Source organism: Equus asinus, chromosome 24 (genome assembly GCF_041296235.1).
Source record: "Equus asinus isolate D_3611 breed Donkey chromosome 24, EquAss-T2T_v2, whole genome shotgun sequence".
NCBI classification, from domain to species: domain Eukaryota; kingdom Metazoa; phylum Chordata; class Mammalia; order Perissodactyla; family Equidae; genus Equus; species Equus asinus.
This window is the reverse complement of record NC_091813.1, coordinates 9,664,377-9,683,230: the sequence shown is the minus strand read 5'-3', so window position 1 is coordinate 9,683,230 and position 18,854 is coordinate 9,664,377.

Below are 18,854 nucleotides of genomic sequence, written 5' to 3'. Positions count from 1 at the left end.
GAGCCGCCTATTTGGAAGAAGCATGTCTGACTGGGCAAGGGCAACAAAGGAAACAAGAAACAAACGGGACCACATCAAATGCACACACTTCTGCCCACTCAAGGAAACCATCAACTGAATACTAAGACACCACAACAATTGGGAGAGGATGTTTGCAAACCACACATCGGACAAGGGGTGAAAAGCCCAAAGATACAATCAACTCGCACGTCTCCACAAGAAAAAAAACAAGCCAATGAAAACCTGGTCAAAAGATGGAAGCAGAGATTTCTCCGAAGAAGACAGAAAGAGGGCCAGTAGGTGCATGAAAACTTGTTCACCATCATGAAGTCTCAGGAAAATGCAAATCCAAACTGCAAGGCCATGGCAGCTCACTGTGGTCAGCATGGCTAGAAGGAAGCAGACAGGAAATAACAAGTGTCAGAGAGGAGGTGGAGAGAAGGGAAGCCTCCTGCACTGCTGGTGGGAGTGTAACCCGGTGCAGCCACGATGCCAAAGGTGTGGAACTGCCTCAGAAGTTTAAGTATCCATGTCCCGTATGACCCAGCTATTAATCTGCCGCTTGTTTATCCAAAAAAGTCAGAAAGACTACCGCATAAAGACATGTGCATGGCTGTGTTCACCACAGTCTTACTCCTGATATCCAAGACTTGGAAAGCACCCTGGTGTCCAGCAAGGGATGATTGGAGAAGGAAGATGGGCTATAGCCACACAATGGTATACCACTCAGCCGGAACAAATGATGCAATCCAGCCATTTGTGACCACCAGAATGGCTGTGAGGGTTTTAGGGGAAGTGTAACAAGCCCCAGTGAGAAATTCAAATACCATAGAATCTCACTTACAAGGAGAAGAGAAAGCAAGCACTAACCAACAGGTGGCACTGAACATTTGTATGCGGGCTCCCAGAGGCAAAGAGGGGCGGTGACGGAGGGTGAAAGAGAAGATTAGGCACAAGTGTGTGGTGAGGGCCTGTGATTAGTCTTACACTGGTGAAGATGATGTAAGCTACACAGAAGTCTAAAGCAATGAGGATGTGAATCTGGAAGTTATAGTACGTTCTAATGCAGGGTCATGGCTATAAATTCACCTCAAATCAAAAATCCAAAAAGGGGTCCAGAATGATGTCATAAAGCTTTGGGGGCGGAAAGAGTTTACAGAAGGTGAACTTCCAAGGATGGAAAATCACCTCCAAATGCTTACAGATGCTACAGAAAGGCAGACCATTCCAAATAGGTGAAGAGGAATACTACGAAGAGAACATGATCAGTCCTAAACCCATGAACGAACGGAAAATGTTACCGTCCATGATGTTATTACTAATCACCTTCACGAATAATCCAAACAGGCCCACGTCTTCCCAAGTTCAGGCAAAAGGTTGGTCCAAAAGTACAATTCAGGGCCGGCCCTGTGGTGGAGCAGGTAAGTGCCCACATTCCGCTTGGGCGGCCCGGGCCTCACTGTTTCACATTACGAGTGCATATCACATTAGTAGTGTTAGGAAATATAGATTTCATGGTATGGTGCGGGCAGAGATCATAAATAAGCAGCAATTGTGAGGATACGTTATCAATACGCACAAGAAAAGGAACCATAAGAATATTACAATCTATGGAAGTATCTGGTACACTTCCCAAAGGCAGAAGGAAGGAAATCTTGTGACCTGCCAAGGTGGAATTGGCAGAGTGCCACGAGATGACACCATCATCGTGCATCAGAACATTCCCTGGGCAACTTCAACTTGTGAGGGAGTCCAGGACTTTTTCTGGGTAAGGTCCACCCATTTTGCCATCTACCCAAGATATAAGAGATAAAACCCAGGATAATCTTACAGGAGTGAAACCAGTGTCTAGAGAGAATGTAGGAGCCCTTTCGAAGTTCAAGGAGAAAGATAGAAACTGACAACAATTGCAGAAAAAGGAAAACTATCCTACCTAGACAGGGTGAGGAGTCAGACTGGTCTGAGATGGCTGTGAAACTCTGTGTGCACGGAGGTTGTCAGGACAACTTCGAATTTTGAGGTCGCTTATGACATCACGGTGAACATGTCCCCCAGGGTGGCCGCATGGTTACAGTCTGAGGATTGGCCTAGGCTAGGCTATTAAAGGGACAGATACCCAGAAACAGGTTTGGCAAACAGAAAGCAGGCACAGAAACTAGAAGAGATAAAACAGAGTCTGATGCAAGGGATAAGAAAGGAACCCTAGGCCACAAGTGAGAATAGAGGGACAGGCACGGAGAGGAGAACATTGTCATCTATTCAAGTCTATGGGGAGGTCATGCTGATTCAAGCTTGCAACTTCATTGGAAACAAGTGGCCGGACTTGGGGTTCATCACACCTACAGTGCCCTTGTGCCTTAAGCATAATGCAAAGTCAAGAAAGATGTCTTGAGGACATTGAAGAGAAGAATCGATGCCTCCTTTCCAAGGCCCATAGCATTCTTTGAAGGTCAGTCTCTTTTTCCGAAGCTCTGGTGTCACGTGGGCCCACTGGGCACATGGTAATGTGTCCCAAGAGATGTCTTGGAAGCCTTGAAGCAATGGAGCCCTGTCACGCTTGGGGTATGTCTCTTTGTTTGGAAGTGCTCTACAAGGGTGCTGAAAAGCACCCTCTTCCACAGGGCTTCGTTCCTTCGTGAAGGCTGCCTTCCCAGGCTAGTGTGCTCTGTTTGCCTCCATCGAAATTCTCTCCCCCTACCTCTTGCCGTAGAAGGATTATTGATTATGTGTTTTGACACCATATGTAAGGAAGTTGCACGAAAATTAGAACTTTACAGTTGTGTTTCAAGAAAAATAAACAGGCCAGGGTAGAGGATGTAGGGCAAACAAATGGCACACCCTATAAAAATCAAGTAAGCCCGTATCTGGACGGAATCTAGGGGAACGTTCAAGGATCAGGGGTCAAGTTCGAAACTTCCCAAATCCGGAAAAGAGACAGAAAAATATCTTTCCTGGAGAGTGGAATTCATCCGATTTGTCTAAGTTGTCTTGGAAACATTGTGTCCGTGAAGGGGGTTGCCAGGACCACCTCGAATTTGGAGTTTCTGATCTCAGGATGTCAAACCAACCCACATGACCACGTGTTCTCAGTGCTTAGTTTGACCTAGGCTAGGGTAGCCAAGAGTCCTACAAGTGACCGGTGCATATTCAAGGACAACAACCAAGAGTCACGAAAGCACTCACACCTCACCCTAGAGAACATACAGCGATTAACGAAATACAAACTAATCCCTTGGAATGAAGGAGAACGGACTGATAAGCATGTCTAAGGGAGATAGCTGAGAAAGACCATGACGAGTATACTATGGAAAAGAAAAAGAGGACCCAGAAAATGGAAGGTGAACAGAAATCACTCCTGAATTATCCACAATGAAAGATGATGTCCGTCTTTAGACAGACTCTGCTGGAACGTTTGAAAGTCAGAGAAATTCACAAGCCAAAAAACGGCAGCGAAGGTCAAGCATGGGCTAACTGGGAAGGGTGAGTTATGAGACTGCTCCAAGCAGGCTCTGAAACCTGTATCCAGGAAGCATGCTGGACCTCAGAGACACAATTATGACAAATCCTCTGACATCACAATGGACCCGAAAAACAACCTAGCCTCATCTACACAGTGCTAGAGTTGGGCTCACTAGTATATTTAACTCCCATTGCACTCAACTGCACGTTGCCACTGAACATGTAAGTGGCCGGCCGGTGGTGCAGTGGTGAGGTCCGCACCTTCTGGGTCTGTGGCCCAGTATGGGCTGGGTGGAATCCTCGGTTTGGGCCTCCTCACCACTGCTTCAGTTGTTCTGGTGCAGGCGTCCGAGGTAGAGTAGAGGCAGATGGGAAGGGACGTTGGACAGGGCCAGACTTCCACAGCAAATACAGGAGCATTGCCAGCAGATGTGAGCACAGCAATGCACTTGTGCCAAAACAAAACCAATTAAAAGTTGCAAAGAATAGAAAAACTGAAGCTAAGGAAAAAAAAAAACAAAAAAACAGGAGCTTGCCATTACGAAGAATAGGATCTCTGTGAATACCCTTAGCAAAACAGGTGAATTCTATGTTAATTCAAAAACTAGCAAACCTTTGGGGAAAGAAACTCAAGAAGACACAAGAAAAAAAAAGATATCGAGGGATCTAGGAATGGAAGGATTAACACACTTGAAAGGTTCATACCGCAGTAAGGAATCTCTGGATTCCATGCAATCCCAGTCAAAGTTGCAGCAGTATTTGCCACAGAGAAGAAGAGAGAATCCTGAAGTTTCTAGCCAGCAACACGAGACCCTGACTAGGCAAAGGAATCCTCAGGAAAACGAACAAAGCAGCACGTGTCACAATTTCTGATTTCAACATAGAGGACGAAGCGCTAGGTACCGAAACGGCACAGTCTGGGCCCCAAAACAGGCATGAAGACCCATGCAAAACAATTGAGAGCCCAGAGCCCAACTCAAACTTACATGGACAGCCCATTTTGGACCAGGGAGCCAAGTGGAGACAGCGGAGAAAGGAGAGTCTCTACAATAAACGGTGCTGGGAAGCCTGCACAGCCACATGGAACACAACGAGAGTACGCCATGATGTTACACCTGGCACACACACCACCTGAAATGGATTAAAGCCTTGAATGGCAGACTTGAAACCGTGAACCTTGTAGGAGAAGACCTAGGCAGAGTGCTCTTTGCCATCTGTCTGAGCCGCCTATTTGGAAGAAGCATGTCTGACTGGGCAAGGGCAACAAAGGAAACAAGAAACAAACGGGACCACATCAAATGCACACACTTCTGCCCACTCAAGGAAACCATCAACTGAATACTAAGACACCACAACAATTGGGAGAGGATGTTTGCAAACCACACATCGGACAAGGGGTGAAAAGCCCAAAGATACAATCAACTCGCACGTCTCCACAAGAAAAAAAACAAGCCAATGAAAACCTGGTCAAAAGATGGAAGCAGAGATTTCTCCGAAGAAGACAGAAAGAGGGCCAGTAGGTGCATGAAAACTTGTTCACCATCATGAAGTCTCAGGAAAATGCAAATCCAAACTGCAAGGCCATGGCAGCTCACTGTGGTCAGCATGGCTAGAAGGAAGCAGACAGGAAATAACAAGTGTCAGAGAGGAGGTGGAGAGAAGGGAAGCCTCCTGCACTGCTGGTGGGAGTGTAACCCGGTGCAGCCACGATGCCAAAGGTGTGGAACTGCCTCAGAAGTTTAAGTATCCATGTCCCGTATGACCCAGCTATTAATCTGCCGCTTGCTTATCCAAAACAGTCAGAAAGACTACCGCATAAAGACATGTGCATGGCTGTGTTCACCACAGTCTTACTCCTGATATCCAAGACTTGGAAAGCACCCTGGTGTCCAGCAAGGGATGATTGGAGAAGGAAGATGGGCTATAGCCACACAATGGTATACCACTCAGCCGGAACAAATGATGCAATCCAGCCATTTGTGACCACCAGAATGGCTGTGAGGGTTTTAGGGGAAGTGTAACAAGCCCCAGTGAGAAATTCAAATACCATAGAATCTCACTTACAAGGAGAAGAAAAAGCAAGCACTAACCAACAGGTGGCACTGAACATTTGTATGCGGGCTCCCAGAGGCAAAGAGGGGCGGTGACGGAGGGTGAAAGAGAAGATTAGGCACAAGTGTGTGGTGAGGGCCTGTGATTAGTCTTACACTGGTGAAGATGATGTAAGCTACACAGAAGTCTAAAGCAATGAGGATGTGAATCTGGAAGTTATAGTACGTTCTAATGCAGGGTCATGGCTATAAATTCACCTCAAATCAAAAATCCAAAAAGGGGTCCAGAATGATGTCATAAAGCTTTGGGGGCGGAAAGAGTTTACAGAAGGTGAACTTCCAAGGATGGAAAATCACCTCCAAATGCTTACAGATGCTACAGAAAGGCAGACCATTCCAAATAGGTGAAGAGGAATACTACGAAGAGAACATGATCAGTCCTAAACCCATGAACGAACGGAAAATGTTACCGTCCATGATGTTATTACTAATCACCTTCACGAATAATCCAAACAGGCCCACGTCTTCCCAAGTTCAGGCAAAAGGTTGGTCCAAAAGTACAATTCAGGGCCGGCCCTGTGGTGGAGCAGGTAAGTGCCCACATTCCGCTTGGGCGGCCCGGGCCTCACTGTTTCACCTTACGAGTGCATATCACATTAGTAGTGTTAGGAAATATAGATTTCATGGTATGGTGCGGGCAGAGATCATAAATAAGCAGCAATTGTGAGGATACGTTATCAATACGCACAAGAAAAGGAACCATAAGAATATTACAATCTATGGAAGTATCTGGTACACTTCCCAAAGGCAGAAGGAAGGAAATCTTGTGACCTGCCAAGGTGGAATTGGCAGAGTGCCACGAGATGACACCATCATTGTGCATCAGAACATTCCCTGGGCAACTTCAACTTGTGAGGGAGTCCAGGACTTTTTCTGGGTAAGGTCCACCCATTTTGCCATCTACCCAAGATATAAGAGATAAAACCCAGGATAATCTTACAGGAGTGAAACCAGTGTCTAGAGAGAATGTAGGAGCCCTTTCGAAGTTCAAGGAGAAAGATAGAAACTGACAACAATTGCAGAAAAAGGAAAACTATCCTACCTAGACAGGGTGAGGAGTCAGACTGGTCTGAGATGGCTGTGAAACTCTGTGTGCACGGAGGTTGTCAGGACAACTTCGAATTTTGAGGTCGCTTATGACATCACGGTGAACATGTCCCCCAGGGTGGCCGCATGGTTACAGTCTGAGGATTGGCCTAGGCTAGGCTATTAAAGGGACAGATACCCAGAAACAGGTTTGGCAAACAGAAAGCAGGCACAGAAACTAGAAGAGATAAAACAGAGTCTGATGCAAGGGATAAGAAAGGAACCCTAGGCCACAAGTGAGAATAGAGGGACAGGCACGGAGAGGAGAACATTGTCATCTATTCAAGTCTATGGGGAGGTCATGCTGATTCAAGCTTGCAACTTCATTGGAAACAAGTGGCCGGACTTGGCGTTCATCACACCTACAGTGCCCTTGTGCCTTAAGCATAATGCAAAGTCAAGAAAGATGTCTTGAGGACATTGAAGAGAAGAATCGATGCCTCCTTTCCAAGGCCCATAGCATTCTTTGCAGGTCAGTCTCTTTTTCCGAAGCTCTGGTGTCACGTGGGCCCACTGGGCACATGGTAATGTGTCCCAAGAGATGTCTTGGAAGCCTTGAAGGAATGGAGCCCTGTCACGCTTGGGGTATGTCTCTTTGTTTGGAAGTGCTCTACAAGGGTGCTGAAAAGCACCCTCTTCCACAGGGCTTCGTTCCTTCGTGAAGGCTGCCCTCCCAGGCTAGTGTGCTCTGTTTGCCTCCATCGAAATTCTCTCCCCCTACCTCTTGCCGTAGAAGGATTATTGATTATGTGTTTTGACACCACATGTAAGGAAGTTGCACGAAAATTAGAACTTTACAGTTGTGTTTCAAGAAAAATAAACAGGCCAGGGTAGAGGATGTAGGGCAAACAAATGGCACACCCTATAAAAATTAAGTAAGCCCGTATCTGGACGGAATCTAGGGGAACGTTCAAGGATCAGGGGTCAAGTTCGAAACTTCCCAAATCCAGAAAAGAGACAGAAAAATATCTTTCCTGGAGAGTGGAATTCATCCGATTTGTCTAAGTTGTCTTGGAAACATTGTGTCCGTGAAGGGGGTTGCCAGGACCACCTCGAATTTGGAGTTTCTGATCTCAGGATGTCAAACCAACCCACATGACCACGTGTTCTCAGTGCTTAGTTTGACCTAGGCTAGGGTAGCCAAGAGTCCTACAAGTGACCGGTGCAAATTCAAGGACAACAACCAAGAGTCACGAAAGCACTCACACCTCACCCTAGAGAACATACAGCGATTAAAGAAATACAAACTAATCCCTCGGAATGAAGGAGAACGGACTGATAAGCATGTCTAAGGGAGATAGCTGAGAAAGACCATGACGAGTATACTATGGAAAAGAAAAAGAGGACCCAGAAAATGGAAGGTGAACAGAAATCACACCTGAATTATCCACAATGAAAGATGATGTCCGTCTTTAGACAGACTCTGCTGGAACGTTTGAAAGTCAGAGAAATTCACAAGCCAAAAAACGGCAGCGAAGGTCAAGCATGGGCTAACTGGGAAGGGTGAGTTATGAGACTGCTCCAAGCAGGCTCTGAAACCTGTATCCAGGAAGCATGCTGGACCTCAGAGACACAATTATGACAAATCCTCTGACATCACGATGGACCCGAAAAACAACCTAGCCTCATCTACACAGTGCTAGAGTTGGGCTCACTAGTATATTTAACTCCCATTGCACTCAACTGCACGTTGCCACTGAACATGTAAGTGGCCGGCCGGTGGTGCAGTGGTGAGGTCCGCACCTTCTGGGTCTGTGGCCCAGTATGGGCTGGGTGGAATCCTCGGTTTGGGCCTCCTCACCACTGCTTCAGTTGTTCTGGTGCAGGCGTCCGAGGTAGAGTAGAGGCAGATGGGAAGGGACGTTGGACAGGGCCAGACTTCCACAGCAAATACAGGAGCATTGCCAGCAGATGTGAGCACAGCAATGCACTTGTGCCAAAACAAAACCAATTAAAAGTTGCAAAGAATAGAAAAACTGAAGCTAAGGAAAAAAAAAAACAAAAAAACAGGAGCTTGCCATTACGAAGAATAGGATCTCTGTGAATACCCTTAGCAAAACAGGTGAATTCTATGTTAATTCAAAAACTAGCAAACCTTTGGGGAAAGAAACTCAAGAAGACACAAGAAAAAAAAAGATATCGAGGGATCTAGGAATGGAAGGATTAACACACTTGAAAGGTTCATACCGCAGTAAGGAATCTCTGGATTCCATGCAATCCCAGTCAAAGTTGCAGCAGTATTTGCCACAGAGAAGAAGAGAGAATCCTGAAGTTTCTAGCCAGCAACACGAGACCCTGACTAGGCAAAGGAATCCTCAGGAAAACGAACAAAGCAGCACGTGTCACAATTTCTGATTTCAACATAGAGGACGAAGCGCTAGGTACCGAAACGGCACAGTCTGGGCCCCAAAACAGGCATGAAGACCCATGCAAAACAATTGAGAGCCCAGAGCCCAACTCAAACTTACATGGACAGCCCATTTTGGACCAGGGAGCCAAGTGGAGACAGCGGAGAAAGGAGAGTCTCTACAATAAACGGTGCTGGGAAGCCTGCACAGCCACATGGAACACAACGAGAGTACACCATGATGTTACACCTGGCACACACACCACCTGAAATGGATTAAAGCCTTGAATGGCAGACTTGAAACCGTGAACCTTGTAGGAGAAGACCTAGGCAGAGTGCTCTTTGCCATCTGTCTGAGCCGCCTATTTGGAAGAAGCATGTCTGACTGGGCAAGGGCAACAAAGGAAACAAGAAACAAACGGGACCACATCAAATGCACACACTTCTGCCCACTCAAGGAAACCATCAACTGAATACTAAGACACCACAACAATTGGGAGAGGATGTTTGCAAACCACACATCGGACAAGGGGTGAAAAGCCCAAAGATACAATCAACTCGCACGTCTCCACAAGAAAAAAAACAAGCCAATGAAAACCTGGTCAAAAGATGGAAGCAGAGATTTCTCCGAAGAAGACAGAAAGAGGGCCAGTAGGTGCATGAAAACTTGTTCACCATCATGAAGTCTCAGGAAAATGCAAATCCAAACTGCAAGGCCATGGCAGCTCACTGTGGTCAGCATGGCTAGAAGGAAGCAGACAGGAAATAACAAGTGTCAGAGAGGAGGTGGAGAGAAGGGAAGCCTCCTGCACTGCTGGTGGGAGTGTAACCCGGTGCAGCCACGATGCCAAAGGTGTGGAACTGCCTCAGAAGTTTAAGTATCCATGTCCCGTATGACCCAGCTATTAATCTGCCGCTTGCTTATCCAAAACAGTCAGAAAGACTACCGCATAAAGACATGTGCATGGCTGTGTTCACCACAGTCTTACTCCTGATATCCAAGACTTGGAAAGCACCCTGGTGTCCAGCAAGGGATGATTGGAGAAGGAAGATGGGCTATAGCCACACAATGGTATACCACTCAGCCGGAACAAATGATGCAATCCAGCCATTTGTGACCACCAGAATGGCTGTGAGGGTTTTAGGGGAAGTGTAACAAGCCCCAGTGAGAAATTCAAATACCATAGAATCTCACTTACAAGGCGAAGAAAAAGCAAGCACTAACCAACAGGTGGCACTGAACATTTGTATGCGGGCTCCCAGAGGCAAAGAGGGGCGGTGACGGAGGGTGAAAGAGAAGATTAGGCACAAGTGTGTGGTGAGGGCCTGTGATTAGTCTTACACTGGTGAAGATGATGTAAGCTACACAGAAGTCTAAAGCAATGAGGATGTGAATCTGGAAGTTATAGTACGTTCTAATGCAGGGTCATGGCTATAAATTCACCTCAAATCAAAAATCCAAAAAGGGGTCCAGAATGATGTCATAAAGCTTTGGGGGCGGAAAGAGTTTACAGAAGGTGAACTTCCAAGGATGGAAAATCACCTCCAAATGCTTACAGATGCTACAGAAAGGCAGACCATTCCAAATAGGTGAAGAGGAATACTACGAAGAGAACATGATCAGTCCTAAACCCATGAACGAACGGAAAATGTTACCGTCCATGATGTTATTACTAATCACCTTCACGAATAATCCAAACAGGCCCACGTCTTCCCAAGTTCAGGCAAAAGGTTGGTCCAAAAGTACAATTCAGGGCCGGCCCTGTGGTGGAGCAGGTAAGTGCCCACATTCCGCTTGGGCGGCCCGGGCCTCACTGTTTCACATTACGAGTGCATATCACATTAGTAGTGTTAGGAAATATAGATTTCATGGTATGGTGCGGGCAGAGATCATAAATAAGCAGCAATTGTGAGGATACGTTATCAATACGCACAAGAAAAGGAACCATAAGAATATTACAATCTATGGAAGTATCTGGTACACTTCCCAAAGGCAGAAGGAAGGAAATCTTGTGACCTGCCAAGGTGGAATTGGCAGAGTGCCACGAGATGACACCATCATCGTGCATCAGAACATTCCCTGGGCAACTTCAACTTGTGAGGGAGTCCAGGACTTTTTCTGGGTAAGGTCCACCCATTTTGCCATCTACCCAAGATATAAGAGATAAAACCCAGGATAATCTTACAGGAGTGAAACCAGTGTCTAGAGAGAATGTAGGAGCCCTTTCGAAGTTCAAGGAGAAAGATAGAAACTGACAACAATTGCAGAAAAAGGAAAACTATCCTACCTAGACAGGGTGAGGAGTCAGACTGGTCTGAGATGGCTGTGAAACTCTGTGTGCACGGAGGTTGTCAGGACAACTTCGAATTTTGAGGTCGCTTATGACATCACGGTGAACATGTCCCCCAGGGTGGCCGCATGGTTACAGTCTGAGGATTGGCCTAGGCTAGGCTATTAAAGGGACAGATACCCAGAAACAGGTTTGGCAAACAGAAAGCAGGCACAGAAACTAGAAGAGATAAAACAGAGTCTGATGCAAGGGATAAGAAAGGAACCCTAGGCCACAAGTGAGAATAGAGGGACAGGCACGGAGAGGAGAACATTGTCATCTATTCAAGTCTATGGGGAGGTCATGCTGATTCAAGCTTGCAACTTCATTGGAAACAAGTGGCCGGACTTGGCGTTCATCACACCTACAGTGCCCTTGTGCCTTAAGCATAATGCAAAGTCAAGAAAGATGTCTTGAGGACATTGAAGAGAAGAATCGATGCCTCCTTTCCAAGGCCCATAGCATTCTTTGAAGGTCAGTCTCTTTTTCCGAAGCTCTGGTGTCACGTGGGCCCACTGGGCACATGGTAATGTGTCCCAAGAGATGTCTTGGAAGCCTTGAAGGAATGGAGCCCTGTCACGCTTGGGGTATGTCTCTTTGTTTGGAAGTGCTCTACAAGGGTGCTGAAAAGCACCCTCTTCCACAGGGCTTCGTTCCTTCGTGAAGGCTGCCCTCCCAGGCTAGTGTGCTCTGTTTGCCTCCATCGAAATTCTCTCCCCCTACCTCTTGCCGTAGAAGGATTATTGATTATGTGTTTTGACACCACATGTAAGGAAGTTGCACGAAAATTAGAACTTTACAGTTGTGTTTCAAGAAAAATAAACAGGCCAGGGTAGAGGATGTAGGGCAAACAAATGGCACACCCTATAAAAATTAAGTAAGCCCGTATCTGGACGGAATCTAGGGGAACGTTCAAGGATCAGGGGTCAAGTTCGAAACTTCCCAAATCCGGAAAAGAGACAGAAAAATATCTTTCCTGGAGAGTGGAATTCATCCGATTTGTCTAAGTTGTCTTGGAAACATTGTGTCCGTGAAGGGGGTTGCCAGGACCACCTCGAATTTGGAGTTTCTGATCTCAGGATGTCAAACCAACCCACATGACCACGTGTTCTCAGTGCTTAGTTTGACCTAGGCTAAGGTAGCCAAGAGTCCTACAAGTGACCGGTGCAAATTCAAGGACAACAACCAAGAGTCACGAAAGCACTCACACCTCACCCTAGAGAACATACAGCGATTAAAGAAATACAAACTAATCCCTTGGAATGAAGGAGAACGGACTGATAAGCATGTCTAAGGGAGATAGCTGAGAAAGACCATGACGAGTATACTATGGAAAAGAAAAAGAGGACCCAGAAAATGGAAGGTGAACAGAAATCACACCTGAATTATCCACAATGAAAGATGATGTCCGTCTTTAGACAGACTCTGCTGGAACGTTTGAAAGTCAGAGAAATTCACAAGCCAAAAAACGGCAGCGAAGGTCAAGCATGGGCTAACTGGGAAGGGTGAGTTATGAGACTGCTCCAAGCAGGCTCTGAAACCTGTATCCAGGAAGCATGCTGGACCTCAGAGACACAATTATGACAAATCCTCTGACATCACAATGGACCCGAAAAACAACCTAGCCTCATCTACACAGTGCTAGAGTTGGGCTCACTAGTATATTTAACTCCCATTGCACTCAACTGCACGTTGCCACTGAACATGTAAGTGGCCGGCCGGTGGTGCAGTGGTGAGGTCCGCACCTTCTGGGTCTGTGGCCCAGTATGGGCTGGGTGGAATCCTCGGTTTGGGCCTCCTCACCACTGCTTCAGTTGTTCTGGTGCAGGCGTCCGAGGTAGAGTAGAGGCAGATGGGAAGGGACGTTGGACAGGGCCAGACTTCCACAGCAAATACAGGAGCATTGCCAGCAGATGTGAGCACAGCAATGCACTTGTGCCAAAACAAAACCAATTAAAAGTTGCAAAGAATAGAAAAACTGAAGCTAAGGAAAAAAAAAAACAAAAAAACAGGAGCTTGCCATTACGAAGAATAGGATCTCTGTGAATACCCTTAGCAAAACAGGTGAATTCTATGTTAATTCAAAAACTAGCAAACCTTTGGGGAAAGAAACTCAAGAAGACACAAGAAAAAAAAAGATATCGAGGGATCTAGGAATGGAAGGATTAACACACTTGAAAGGTTCATACCGCAGTAAGGAATCTCTGGATTCCATGCAATCCCAGTCAAAGTTGCAGCAGTATTTGCCACAGAGAAGAAGAGAGAATCCTGAAGTTTCTAGCCAGCAACACGAGACCCTGACTAGGCAAAGGAATCCTCAGGAAAACGAACAAAGCAGCACGTGTCACAATTTCTGATTTCAACATAGAGGACGAAGCGCTAGGTACCGAAACGGCACAGTCTGGGCCCCAAAACAGGCATGAAGACCCATGCAAAACAATTGAGAGCCCAGAGCCCAACTCAAACTTACATGGACAGCCCATTTTGGACCAGGGAGCCAAGTGGAGACAGCGGAGAAAGGAGAGTCTCTACAATAAACGGTGCTGGGAAGCCTGCACAGCCACATGGAACACAACGAGAGTACACCATGATGTTACACCTGGCACACACACCACCTGAAATGGATTAAAGCCTTGAATGGCAGACTTGAAACCGTGAACCTTGTAGGAGAAGACCTAGGCAGAGTGCTCTTTGCCATCTGTCTGAGCCGCCTATTTGGAAGAAGCATGTCTGACTGGGCAAGGGCAACAAAGGAAACAAGAAACAAACGGGACCACATCAAATGCACACACTTCTGCCCACTCAAGGAAACCATCAACTGAATACTAAGACACCACAACAATTGGGAGAGGATGTTTGCAAACCACACATCGGACAAGGGGTGAAAAGCCCAAAGATACAATCAACTCGCACGTCTCCACAAGAAAAAAAACAAGCCAATGAAAACCTGGTCAAAAGATGGAAGCAGAGATTTCTCCGAAGAAGACAGAAAGAGGGCCAGTAGGTGCATGAAAACTTGTTCACCATCATGAAGTCTCAGGAAAATGCAAATCCAAACTGCAAGGCCATGGCAGCTCACTGTGGTCAGCATGGCTAGAAGGAAGCAGACAGGAAATAACAAGTGTCAGAGAGGAGGTGGAGAGAAGGGAAGCCTCCTGCACTGCTGGTGGGAGTGTAACCCGGTGCAGCCACGATGCCAAAGGTGTGGAACTGCCTCAGAAGTTTAAGTATCCATGTCCCGTATGACCCAGCTATTAATCTGCCGCTTGCTTATCCAAAACAGTCAGAAAGACTACCGCATAAAGACATGTGCATGGCTGTGTTCACCACAGTCTTACTCCTGATATCCAAGACTTGGAAAGCACCCTGGTGTCCAGCAAGGGATGATTGGAGAAGGAAGATGGGCTATAGCCACACAATGGTATACCACTCAGCCGGAACAAATGATGCAATCCAGCCATTTGTGACCACCAGAATGGCTGTGAGGGTTTTAGGGGAAGTGTAACAAGCCCCAGTGAGAAATTCAAATACCATAGAATCTCACTTACAAGGCGAAGAAAAAGCAAGCACTAACCAACAGGTGGCACTGAACATTTGTATGCGGGCTCCCAGAGGCAAAGAGGGGCGGTGACGGAGGGTGAAAGAGAAGATTAGGCACAAGTGTGTGGTGAGGGCCTGTGATTAGTCTTACACTGGTGAAGATGATGTAAGCTACACAGAAGTCTAAAGCAATGAGGATGTGAATCTGGAAGTTATAGTACGTTCTAATGCAGGGTCATGGCTATAAATTCACCTCAAATCAAAAATCCAAAAAGGGGTCCAGAATGATGTCATAAAGCTTTGGGGGCGGAAAGAGTTTACAGAAGGTGAACTTCCAAGGATGGAAAATCACCTCCAAATGCTTACAGATGCTACAGAAAGGCAGACCATTCCAAATAGGTGAAGAGGAATACTACGAAGAGAACATGATCAGTCCTAAACCCATGAACGAACGGAAAATGTTACCGTCCATGATGTTATTACTAATCACCTTCACGAATAATCCAAACAGGCCCACGTCTTCCCAAGTTCAGGCAAAAGGTTGGTCCAAAAGTACAATTCAGGGCCGGCCCTGTGGTGGAGCAGGTAAGTGCCCACATTCCGCTTGGGCGGCCCGGGCCTCACTGTTTCACATTACGAGTGCATATCACATTAGTAGTGTTAGGAAATATAGATTTCATGGTATGGTGCGGGCAGAGATCATAAATAAGCAGCAATTGTGAGGATACGTTATCAATACGCACAAGAAAAGGAACCATAAGAATATTACAATCTATGGAAGTATCTGGTACACTTCCCAAAGGCAGAAGGAAGGAAATCTTGTGACCTGCCAAGGTGGAATTGGCAGAGTGCCACGAGATGACACCATCATCGTGCATCAGAACATTCCCTGGGCAACTTCAACTTGTGAGGGAGTCCAGGACTTTTTCTGGGTAAGGTCCACCCATTTTGCCATCTACCCAAGATATAAGAGATAAAACCCAGGATAATCTTACAGGAGTGAAACCAGTGTCTAGAGAGAATGTAGGAGCCCTTTCGAAGTTCAAGGAGAAAGATAGAAACTGACAACAATTGCAGAAAAAGGAAAACTATCCTACCTAGACAGGGTGAGGAGTCAGACTGGTCTGAGATGGCTGTGAAACTCTGTGTGCACGGAGGTTGTCAGGACAACTTCGAATTTTGAGGTCGCTTATGACATCACGGTGAACATGTCCCCCAGGGTGGCCGCATGGTTACAGTCTGAGGATTGGCCTAGGCTAGGCTATTAAAGGGACAGATACCCAGAAACAGGTTTGGCAAACAGAAAGCAGGCACAGAAACTAGAAGAGATAAAACAGAGTCTGATGCAAGGGATAAGAAAGGAACCCTAGGCCACAAGTGAGAATAGAGGGACAGGCACGGAGAGGAGAACATTGTCATCTATTCAAGTCTATGGGGAGGTCATGCTGATTCAAGCTTGCAACTTCATTGGAAACAAGTGGCCGGACTTGGCGTTCATCACACCTACAGTGCCCTTGTGCCTTAAGCATAATGCAAAGTCAAGAAAGATGTCTTGAGGACATTGAAGAGAAGAATCGATGCCTCCTTTCCAAGGCCCATAGCATTCTTTGCAGGTCAGTCTCTTTTTCCGAAGCTCTGGTGTCACGTGGGCCCACTGGGCACATGGTAATGTGTCCCAAGAGATGTCTTGGAAGCCTTGAAGGAATGGAGCCCTGTCACGCTTGGGGTATGTCTCTTTGTTTGGAAGTGCTCTACAAGGGTGCTGAAAAGCACCCTCTTCCACAGGGCTTCGTTCCTTCGTGAAGGCTGCCCTCCCAGGCTAGTGTGCTCTGTTTGCCTCCATCGAAATTCTCTCCCCCTACCTCTTGCCGTAGAAGGATTATTGATTATGTGTTTTGACACCACATGTAAGGAAGTTGCACGAAAATTAGAACTTTACAGTTGTGTTTCAAGAAAAATAAACAGGCCAGGGTAGAGGATGTAGGGCAAACAAATGGCACACCCTATAAAAATTAAGTAAGCCCGTATCTGGACGGAATCTAGGGGAACGTTCAAGGATCAGGGGTCAAGTTCGAAACTTCCCAAATCCGGAAAAGAGACAGAAAAATATCTTTCCTGGAGAGTGGAATTCATCCGATTTGTCTAAGTTGTCTTGGAAACATTGTGTCCGTGAAGGGGGTTGCCAGGACCACCTCGAATTTGGAGTTTCTGATCTCAGGATGTCAAACCAACCCACATGACCACGTGTTCTCAGTGCTTAGTTTGACCTAGGCTAGGGTAGCCAAGAGTCCTACAAGTGACCGGTGCAAATTCAAGGACAACAACCAAGAGTCACGAAAGCACTCACACCTCACCCTAGAGAACATACAGCGATTAAAGAAATACAAACTAATCCCTCGGAATGAAGGAGAACGGACTGATAAGCATGTCTAAGGGAGATAGCTGAGAAAGACCATGACGAGTATACTATGGAAAAGAAAAAGAGGACCCAGAAAATGGAAGGTGAACAGAAATCACACCTGAATTATCCACAATGAAAGATGATGTCCGTCTTTAGACAGACTCTGCTGGAACGTTTGAAAGTCAGAGAAATTCACAAGCCAAAAAACGGCAGCGAAGGTCAAGCATGGGCTAACTGGGAAGGGTGAGTTATGAGACTGCTCCAAGCAGGCTCTGAAACCTGTATCCAGGAAGCATGCTGGACCTCAGAGACACAATTATGACAAATCCTCTGACATCACAATGGACCCGAAAAACAACCTAGCCTCATCTACACAGTGCTAGAGTTGGGCTCACTAGTATATTTAACTCCCATTGCACTCAACTGCACGTTGCCACTGAACATGTAAGTGGCCGGCCGGTGGTGCAGTGGTGAGGTCCGCACCTTCTGGGTCTGTGGCCCAGTATGGGCTGGGTGGAATCCTCGGTTTGGGCCTCCTCACCACTGCTTCAGTTGTTCTGGTGCAGGCGTCCGAGGTAGAGTAGAGGCAGATGGGAAGGGACGTTGGACAGGGCCAGACTTCCACAGCAAATACAGGAGCATTGCCAGCAGATGTGAGCACAGCAATGCACTTGTGCCAAAACAAAACCAATTAAAAGTTGCAAAGAATAGAAAAACTGAAGCTAAGGAAAAAAAAAACAAAAAAACAGGAGCTTGCCATTACGAAGAATAGGATCTCTGTGAATAACCTTAGCAAAACAGGTGAATTCTATGTTAATTCAAAAACTAGCAAACCTTTGGGGAAAGAAACTCAAGAAGACACAAGAAAAAAAAAGATATCGAGGGATCTAGGAATGGAAGGATTAACACACTTGAAAGGTTCATACCGCAGTAAGGAATCTCTGGATTCCATGCAATCCCAGTCAAAGTTGCAGCAGTATTTGCCACAGAGAAGAAGAGAGAATCCTGAAGTTTCTAGCCAGCAACACGAGACCCTGACTAGGCAAAGGAATCCTCAGGAAAACGAACAAAGCAGCACGTGTCACAATTTCTGATTTCAACATAGAGGACGAAGCGCTAGGTACCGAAACGGCACAGTCTGGGCCCCAAAACAGGCATGAAGACCCATGCAAAACAATTGAGAGCCCAGAGCCCAACTCAAACTTACATGGACAGCCCATTTTGGACCAGGGAGCCAAGTGGAGACAGCGGAGAAAGGAGAGTCTCTACAATAAACGGTGCTGGGAAGCCTGCACAGCCACATGGAACACAACGAGAGTACACCATGATGTTACACCTGGCACACACACCACCTGAAATGGATTAAAGCCTTGAATGGCAGACTTGAAACCGTGAACCTTGTAGGAGAAGACCTAGGCAGAGTGCTCTTTGCCATCTGTCTGAGCCGCCTATTTGGAAGAAGCATGTCTGACTGGGCAAGGGCAACAAAGGAAACAAGAAACAAACGGGACCACATCAAATGCACACACTTCTGCCCACTCAAGGAAACCATCAACTGAATACTAAGACACCACAACAAT